This window comes from Haliaeetus leucocephalus, unplaced genomic scaffold (genome assembly GCF_000737465.1).
Source record: "Haliaeetus leucocephalus isolate CR32 unplaced genomic scaffold, Haliaeetus_leucocephalus-4.0 Scaffold317, whole genome shotgun sequence".
NCBI lineage: Eukaryota > Metazoa > Chordata > Aves > Accipitriformes > Accipitridae > Haliaeetus > Haliaeetus leucocephalus.
Window position 1 is genome coordinate 8,944,342 of NW_010972753.1, and position 9,307 is coordinate 8,953,648.

Sequence of the window (9,307 nt, forward strand, 5' to 3'; positions counted from 1 at the left end):
GCTGGTTTTGATGTGCATTACTTTTGGAGAAAAACAAAATAAGTGTACCAAAAATAAGCACAAACGAATCAGGAAAATAAGAGTGCTGGGGCACAAACAGTACAGTCAAAGCATAATGGCCTCAGTGTCAGCCCACAGCGCAGTAGTCACTTTAATTTTGCCTTTGTCCCCTAACTACTGCTTTTTATCCAAGGGAGTGGAAGAGTCGGTACCAAAGGGAATACAGAGGGAGTCACAGGGGCCAGGCACAAAACCGAAAGAAATGTTGTATCTCCTGCAGGCAGCCGCTGATGCTGCGGGGCACGTGCCAAGCCTGTGGTTGCCAGCTCCCTCCGTCCTCTTTCCTGACTTTTAGGGAGCCCAGGGACACAAGCTGCAGGGCACAGGCAGCCCTCAGCCCGCTGCCACCTTCTCACGCTTCCCTACTGCTCCGCTGAGGAGCAACTTGGCCAAATGGCAGCAGAAAGCCTGAAACTTCAGCAAGTCGTTTCAGGGCAGCGCTCCCTCGAAGTCTGTCTTCCCTGCCGTCTCGGGGCAGAGCCGGAGCCTCCTGTGTGCTCCTAGCGAGGAGCTCGCTGCCGGACAAACCCTTCCATCCCAGGAACCTCGCTTGGGAGAGCAGCCTCTGCCATGGCGCAATCGGAGTCGTGATCATCGTCATGAGACCGGCTTCCTTGTCTTGAAAGGACAGTCTAGATTTAAACATCACACCCAACTATTCTGCATTTTAGTTCCTCCTCTGCTCCCTTTTCGGTTTTTTCTTTATCTTTTTTTCTCTTTTTTCTGTTATCCCAGTGGTTCCGAGGAGTTCATCCACGCAGGAATCACCTTTATTTCTTCTTTCCACCCTGCGTTTGGCCACTTTCACGCCACAGACCTGATTCATAACAAATTCCACAGCTGCTGAAATATTCAGATTGTTGGCAGTGGTAAAACAAGTCCTGGTTGCTATCATTTCCAGCACTGTGTAGGAGTCATTGGTTACTGCAGCCTAAATTAACTATTTGGCAGAGAGGAAAAAAAAATGTAAAAAGCTTAAGTCTTTAAATCCTATCACCTGCCAAATTCCTTTTTGAATTTCCCTGTAACGTGGAACATAACCTTAGCTAGGAAATAAATACATTTACATTCTTACCTTCATTTTTTTCCTCCTCAAGCTCTTCATCTCCAGTCTCTGTTAAAGTTTGGGTTTGGTTATGTTTTTATTTTTCAAACCATTGTAGCATCTCTACTCCTGTCCTTCAAAAGGTTCTTTATAATCTGCATCTCTTGCAAGCATTGGAGTAGCACAAATAGGCAAAAATATTCTGATTGAATGAAGTATTACCACATAAAGTGCCTCATTTTCCTGATACCTGATGTCTGATGTGAAACTGTGTGTTGTCTAGCCAGAAATAAACATTTCTGAACTTGGACTCTCCCATGAACTGCAGAAAACATCAGTCGTTAAAATTACTTTAAAAGCATAAGCTACGAATCAGAGTCAGGATCTAGAAAAGGCCAAGATACAGGAAACCTGAAACAAACAGGTTACGGTGACGGTGGGTTGTTTAACACCACCTGGTGCTAAAAACCACTCAGGCTGTGACCTGTCAGCTTCTGGGAGTTTTCCATCCGAAGAGCCGGCATTTTACCACATGCTGTTGTGAAAGCGGAGGCTCGGTAAGACGCAGGACATAGCGTGAGAGATCCAGTTGTTTCTCAGCCCGTCAAAGTCAGACCAACAGCACGACTACGCCGCTTTGCCGCAGCCCTGACCCAGCCGCCCGCGGCACGGATCATTCATCGTCCCGCTTTGCAATTTATGTCCGTGATGGAATGTACTGTTGTGCGTGGAGCCACCCAACCAGACCAGGAGGGCAATCTCAGCTGCCCTTGCCCCATTTTCAGCTGTCCCCCCCAATACCTGCCCCTGGACAGCCAGAGCAAGAGAAAGAGAGAATAGTTTCCCTAGATATTGCGAAGTTTTCTTTTATGCTATGGTGTTGAAAAAGAAAATCGCTTTGCAGCTTTATAATCAAGTTGTCCTTGAAAGCAGCGAGGCTGCCAGGAACAGCAGCTCTGAGGAACGCCTGCTTGGCCCTGGCAAACCTGCTGTTGAGAAACTCCCACTACCCGGGCAATTCCTGGGAGCAGCGATAAGCTTATGCAATGCATACTTGCTGGGGGTCAGTGCTAGACCACATCTCCATGCTCCATCAGCGTTCGAACAGGGACAAAAAAAATTCTGCCATGTCCGACACTGAAACACCAGAAGGATTTTGGAAATACTTCGTGGAAAATAACTAAGCTTCCCTGTCAGAGACAAATTTACGAAGATAATCTGTGAAATGAAACAAAGGTTCTCAGATTAAAGTCTATGAAATGCCAGATTTTGGCAACAGAGCACTGATGGTCAGGACGGGGAGGGGTGGAGGCAGGGAACTATGCACAGAGTAGGCACTCTTCCTCAAAGTGGACAATGAGAACAGAAGTGGAAAACCCCTCCAGTACAAAAATCTTGGGTTTGAAATGCTGAAAATATTCCATCTGAAGGAATACTGCTGTGTCCTTACCAAGTATACAGCAGAGCCAGATAGCAAGTAACTGCGATACATTAAGTAGTTGAAGGGAAAAATATTTATTTTCATTTTCTTATGGATCCAGGTATGGCCCAAGTAACCATGAGGTTAAAAGTACCCTTATAGATTGAAAACCTACTACAAATTTTAGGAAAAATACATGGAACCAGAGAAAGCTAGGCTGGAGGATGTTTTTCCCCAGAAAAATCAACACTTCACTTAAAAGAACATTTCCACTGTCATTATAAGAATTGCCGTTTAAAACAACAACAACAAGAAGCAAAAAGCCAACAAAAAATACCCCACTTGCTAAAGGTAAAATTAGATTTGTTCTATCAAATCATCTGTGACAATAGAAGAGTGGAGGAGGAGGAAATGTCACATTTGCTAAAAGCTTTATTTTAACTCCTGATCTATGGAGGAAAAGAACCAAGAGCTGTGCAGGGAGGAGGGCTGGAGGAAGCTGTTAGCCAGACAATAGCAGAGACTGTTAAAAACAGAGTCTTATTTAGGGCAGGAAAACGGGGTTCGGATAGCACAGGTTTTGTAAGCGCATACCCAAAATTAAAGGTCAGAAATTACCAACGTGGGTGGCAGTTCACAACTGAACCCCAGCTATTATTTGCTTTTTGTTCCTAAGGCTCCCACGTCAGCTTCTGCCCAAAGACTTCAAAGTGCAAGAATGAAATAGAGGCGTTATGGGGAAAAGAAATAATGACCCAATTTCTCTGTGCAAAACATTATCAGAACAGTCAAACAGAGCCAAATTTGGGACAAGGCCGCAAGGTCCAGCAGGTGGGTTCACCTAAAGTAAGAATAGAGAGAGAGTGTGTGTGTGTACATGTATGTTAAACATCCTCCCACTGGAAACTGAAGGGTTAAACAAATCTTCTTTTCAACCTAGGTTCAGAGTCACATTTTTATTTAAAAAAAAAGAAAAAAAAAGAAAAAAAAAAGAAAAAAAAAGAGAAAGAAGTCTTTCCCACAGTTACAGTGTTTATGGAGTTCAAAAAAGGCTCTGTGCCATTCTGGGAAAGGTCTCCTTCGGTGCGCTCCGGCAGGTGCAGGCTCCTCAGGACACCTCTCGCTCAAGAGGACAATGTGAATTAATTCTCTGATGTGAATTAATTCTCCGGGGCTGGGCTGTTCCTGCACGGTTTGCATGATCTTCAGTTCGTCAGCTTTAACCTGTGCTCTGCCAATCCCTGAACCAGGCTAATCCTGCACGTTTTAGCATGTGGGGCACCCTGGCAAAGATTTGGGATGGGATGGAGGGGGTTACTTTTCTTTCTTTCTTTCTTTAAATGCCTGTGCAACTCAAACTGGGAGGAAAATTTGGAAAATCAAAGAGAATCAGAGTAAGGTATCGATGTCTTTCCTTGAAAACTAAGGTATGAAAAGCACTGAAGTAAAACAATGATGCAGGCTGGTCAGCCTCACTTTCTGTTCGTTGCTGTTGATTAGCACAATGTTGCTATATTCAGATTTGCAAAAACACAATGATGTTCACATTGAAAAAAACAACCAAACAACAAAATCCAACCCAAACCCCAGTACCTCTGTCTCAGCTATCTATCTCCACTGGAATTAGAATTTGCATAAAAGATTAATCTTGTAATAACTCTATTTTAAACTTTTTAAATGTTCAAAACTTTAAATGTCTTAAAATTTCCTTGTAGTGTTAAATCAAAGCATATAGACATAAATAGGCTTTCAAATAATTACATTTGCTCCAAAACCCAATAATGACAGGTTGACTTTATTATTTTTTTTAAACCATTTGCATGTATAAGCTTTGCTAACTTAAGTCCTCCAGAGCCATAACGTGATGCATGTAAAATCTTGACTATAGAACAAAAAACTCCAAGAAACTGTGGGACGGGAAAAAAAGCAGAGAAAAATTAATTCCTTTTAAAATTCCTCTTTTGGAATTTATTTTGGTTAGTGTGGTTAACTGAGGAGCCCTGCTGCTGGCAGAGGCAGGTAAGAAATGTCTGAGGGTACTGCACAACTGCACCGAGGAGTGAAGAGAGCAGCTCGCAAATGCCAACAATGGAGGCAAAGGCAAATGCGCGAGGCGTTCTCTGCAAAATTGCCAAGCCGGACTAGAACAAGAGAGTTGTGAGAAGATGGAGAACGTTCCTTTTGGAGGGACTCCAAGCTTGTCACGTGGCAACCTAAAAATCTGCCTTTGCTCGTTCAGGCCTTCATCAGCAAATATTTTGTTTAAGGTCAAACAAGGAATCCTACAGAGCTAACTGCCTGCTGCTTTCCTAAAACTAACCTCTCTAAAATGATAAGCTGAGTTCAATGGGGAGAGTTGAAGTACCCTCTCAGACAGCCTCTCCTGCTCTTCTAGATCTCTTGACGTCTTTCCTTTATTAATTCCTACTCTCTTTCCTTTACTTGCATGGAGATCAGGCACCCTCCCACCTCTTCTTCCAATCCACCTCACGGATCTGCCTCCTCCTGTGCACGGACAACCCAACCCGATGACCGAAGCTGTCTGAGGCACGAAGAGCCCAACAGAACGGGCAACGTCAGCCCAAGAGAGACGTTCCCGCTCCCTCCCAGTTGCAGGGAGGGTGTCCCAGCACCTGGGCTGGGAGACCAGCCATGGGGAAGGAGGGAAGCAGCCAGGGACAGTCCCTGTGCCCAGCCCACGGTGGGTCCTCCGTGGGATGCTGAGCAGCTCCGGGCCAGTCTGTGCTGCATTCCTCCCTCCGGCTCCCTCCACTCCTCCCTAACGTTAGGATAGGTCTTTGAAAGGGAGCTGTAGCTGGGTGGATGTTGTTGTTGTTGTTCCTGCAGGAGAATGAATCAAGATGCTTCTAAAATCATGATTTAACAGCTGCTGCCTGACTGTGGTCCTAACTCTGCCCAAAGGGACTGGAGCAGAGAAACAAGATGGAAAAAGGGCAGTTTTTTCCTTGGACGCTTAAAAATATCACCTCATGCTCACAGCTTTCTGTGGCTGACATAATCTCTGTAGTGCACTGCAAAGCTCAGAGCAGTGAGGATCTCCAAGAGCCTCACTCTCAGGGGATACTGAGAGGACTTCTGAGTTTAGGCAAAAGCACGTAACTTTAAGATGGAGCCTGCCAAGTTTATAAACAGCATTTTATAGGGCGTTTGTCTGCAATGGATCTGGGTTTGGAGACAGAGGACGCCACTGCCAGCCCTATATTTCTCATGAAATGCAAAGGAGAACCCCTTGTTTTACCTTTTTTTTATAGCTGTATGAGCAGTCAGACCTCTGGCACCTTCTGCAACACGCGCAGTGAACCTCGGGTCTCCCTCCCAAATGCCTTCAGCCAGGAGGAAGAAGAAACTCTCATTTCTGCAGAACCCATCAGTTCATCGAGGTCTCCGATCCCCCAAGGAGAAGGTGAAGAGAAGCAGCAGTGCCACCTCAGGGCCACAACCGCTCTGCGCCCAGCACTGGTAAAGCTGCCCACAAATACCCTGCACAATGCAGGGCTGCACATATTATGAAAGAAAAGAGGACTCTTTGGAAATATTCTGGTTGGGATAACGTCTGTGACTTTTTGCTGATGTCTGTCTCTGAGGCAGTGGTAGAAGTTAAAAAAGATGGGCCAAAACTGGTCCAAAAACTTTCATCTGCCCACAAACTAGGTAAACCTGCACAACAAAACCCACGCGGCTGATGGGCCACCTCGGGCTTCAGCTGCGTGCTCTGCCCAGCATCACTGCCCGACCGTGAATGCCACCGACGTTTCAAGGTCATATCACCTGAAGAAAATGAAACAAACTGGAATAATCCTCTTCCAGGATGCCCAGAATGTGCTGTTTGCTAGTCAACCGTGTGTTTGAATAAAAGGTTGATTCCTTCAGACTTAAAACTTTCCCTGTTTGAGCAGCTGACTCTTCAGAAAGAGTTGAACATGGATGGCACTGTACTGTGCCAAACTGTGCAACGAGCAAGAGACGGAGGGTGTGTAGGCAAACCTTTTTTTTTTTTTAAAGCACCCATCTGCAACAAAACAAATGCAGAAGAACAAATAACAAATGCAGAAGTGCGTAGAGGAAAGCAACTTACAAACCTGATTTCAGGACCAACAAGTGTGCTTTCAGATCTAAGATGAATTCAACTTGACTATGACCAACTATCTATAGACCTGGGCACCTGCAGCATAAGAAAGAATGAATTTATTTCCAAAGCTTGCCCTGGTCCCCATTTGTGAGATTCCACGAAATGAAAGGCACTACACAGCACAACAGTTGCTCCCAAGGTAAATTCCAGCACACAGAAATCAAAAGGAATTTAACATTTCCGAGCAGAGCTACCCCAAACGCCCATGTTACGCCTGTGCGTTCAGCGTGGAGCTCCATGAAGGTGAGGGACTGCACCTACACTGCTACACGAGAGGGACAGGACCTGGCCTGGGCCATTGGGACAAACGGCCCCGACTAACTCACCCCCACACGTGTCCATACCCACCCTGAGCAAATTCAGCTTGCAGAGAGCTAGCCGGAGAGGTCCCGCACGGAGCCGGGAAGTTTGCCAGCCTGCAGGTTCTGCAGGTCAGCACCGCAAGCCTGACTTCGCTACCTGGCTCACTTTTATTTCGCAGCGGAAAACACGCTCAAACGGAGCCCGCCCTTCGGAGACTCCTGCTAAGCAGAAAACTCAATAGTGTGACTGCTGCGGGTTCCCAAGAGCTGCCTGGCAAAAGCCGAGGTCTGCAGTTCGGTTTCCCCAGCCAACTCCTGCATCTCTACTGGTGCAGCGCGACAGGGTGGAGAACACGAGAGGTGTTTTTCCATGGCAGGAGGTGCTGCTGGGAGAGCCGCTCGGCAAACAGCTTCTCATATGGTGTCCTGACACGTTAACCGAGAGCTGAACTGGAAAACTTGAACCCAAGAGTGCTGAGTAGGTGGAAGGGGTAGAGCTAGGTTCAAATACAGGTTAGGTCTCAGCCGGTAGCTCTGGGCACTGAGGTGACAGCTAAGCAGGGGTCTTGGCTAAGGTGGGCTCAACCAGCCTGTTTCAGTGTGGAGGGGTATTCAGTAGTATTTGAAGTTATACTTCAGTTCTCACGCAGTAATTTTTGTAAAACAGCTATTTTAACATAGCTAAATTCCTAGGAAACAGTCAGTTTTGCAGACTGTCCAAATAGTTAAGGTATGCATCCACTTTACCCCTTTTTTTTAAAATTCAAGCTCATTGATGGCACACGTATAAAACCACTTCTTTTCCTTGTAGCTTTTGATGGGAGCAGGACGAAAGATAGATGTAATTAAACAAGATCTAGCCTGTCCTGCTAGCTGATATTTTAACAGATCGGCAAGTCAAAGCGTTAGCTCTTATTTAATAGCACCGGTGTGTGATAATGGCAGTATTGTTGTCGGTATCGTGGAATTGCTCCTGTGGCGGTTCACAATGAACAACAACGTGGCTTCTCAGCTGCGCACGAAAATCGTGACGCGCTCCTACAACATTGCAGCGCTTCGCGAGCAGAGGCCTGATAAGAGGTATAAATTGGGAGAGGAGTGGCTGGCGAGCAGCCCTGCAGAAAGGGAGCTGGGGGGGCTGGTTGTCAGTTTGACTCAGTTTGAGTCAGCCCTGTGCCCTGGCAGCCAAGGGGGCAAATCGCATCCTGGGGGGCATCAAACACAGCACGGCCAGCCGGTCAAAAGAGGGGATGATCCCGCTGCGTTCGGCGTTGGTGCGGCCTCACCTCGAGTACTGCATGCAGTTCTGGGCCCCATAATTTAAGAAGGATGTTAAAGATCCTTGAATGCATCCAGACGAGGGCAACAAAGGTGGTGACAGGGCTGGAAGGCATGTCCTGTGAGGAGCAGCCGAGGGCTTTGGGCTTGTCTAGTTGGGAGAGAAGGAGGCTGAGGAGCAGCACCTCATTGCTCTCTACAGCTGCCTGAGGAGGGGACGAGGAGAAGGAGTTGCTCAGCTCTTCTCCTTGGGATCCAGCGACAGGACACGTCGGAACGGTTCAAAGCTGCGCCAGGGGAGGTTCAGACTGAACATTAGAAAGCATTTCTTTACCGGGAAGGTGATCAAACACTGGAACAGGCTTCCTAGAGAGGTGGTCAGTGCCCCAAGCCTGTCAGCGTTTAAGAGGCATTTGGACAATGCCCTTATTAACAGGCTTTAATTTGGTCAGCCCTGAATTGGTCAGGCAGTTGGGCTAGTTGATCGATGTAGGTCACTTCCAACTGAAATATTCTATTCTATCCTATCCTATCCTACCCCACCTCGAGGAGCAAGGCAGGAGCTCCCATGCAGAGCAGCACCACAGACACCACCAGCAGCTCCCAGCCCTGCACCAGGCTGGCTCCGTCCCCTCTTTGCGGGACCAACACGGCACGGATCTGTGCCAAAAGCACAGTAGGGCCCAGGCTGGCCTGCAGCCCCCCCCCGCCGCCCCCCCCCTCCCTCCCTCTGCTGCTGCAAAATCAGCTTCAAAGGACGGGAGCGCTTTTCTCTGTCTCTTTTAAATGCAGCACTTACAGTTTGCCTGCTGCTTTGCAAGCTTGCCAGCTGCTTTCAAGGCTGTATTTGTCACGGAGGAAGCCTCAAAAAATAAAAGACGCATAAAGGAGCATGCTGCCTGATTAGGGAGCAGCCCCCGCAGCAGCAGGCAGGGCTGGCAGGGCTGGTGGGAAGCTGGTCCTGGCCCATGGGGTCCCTGCCAGCAGGTCTCCAGGCAGGTGGGGGGCTGCGGGTGAGAGCTGGGGCCTCGCTGCTGGGTTTCCCTGCCCAT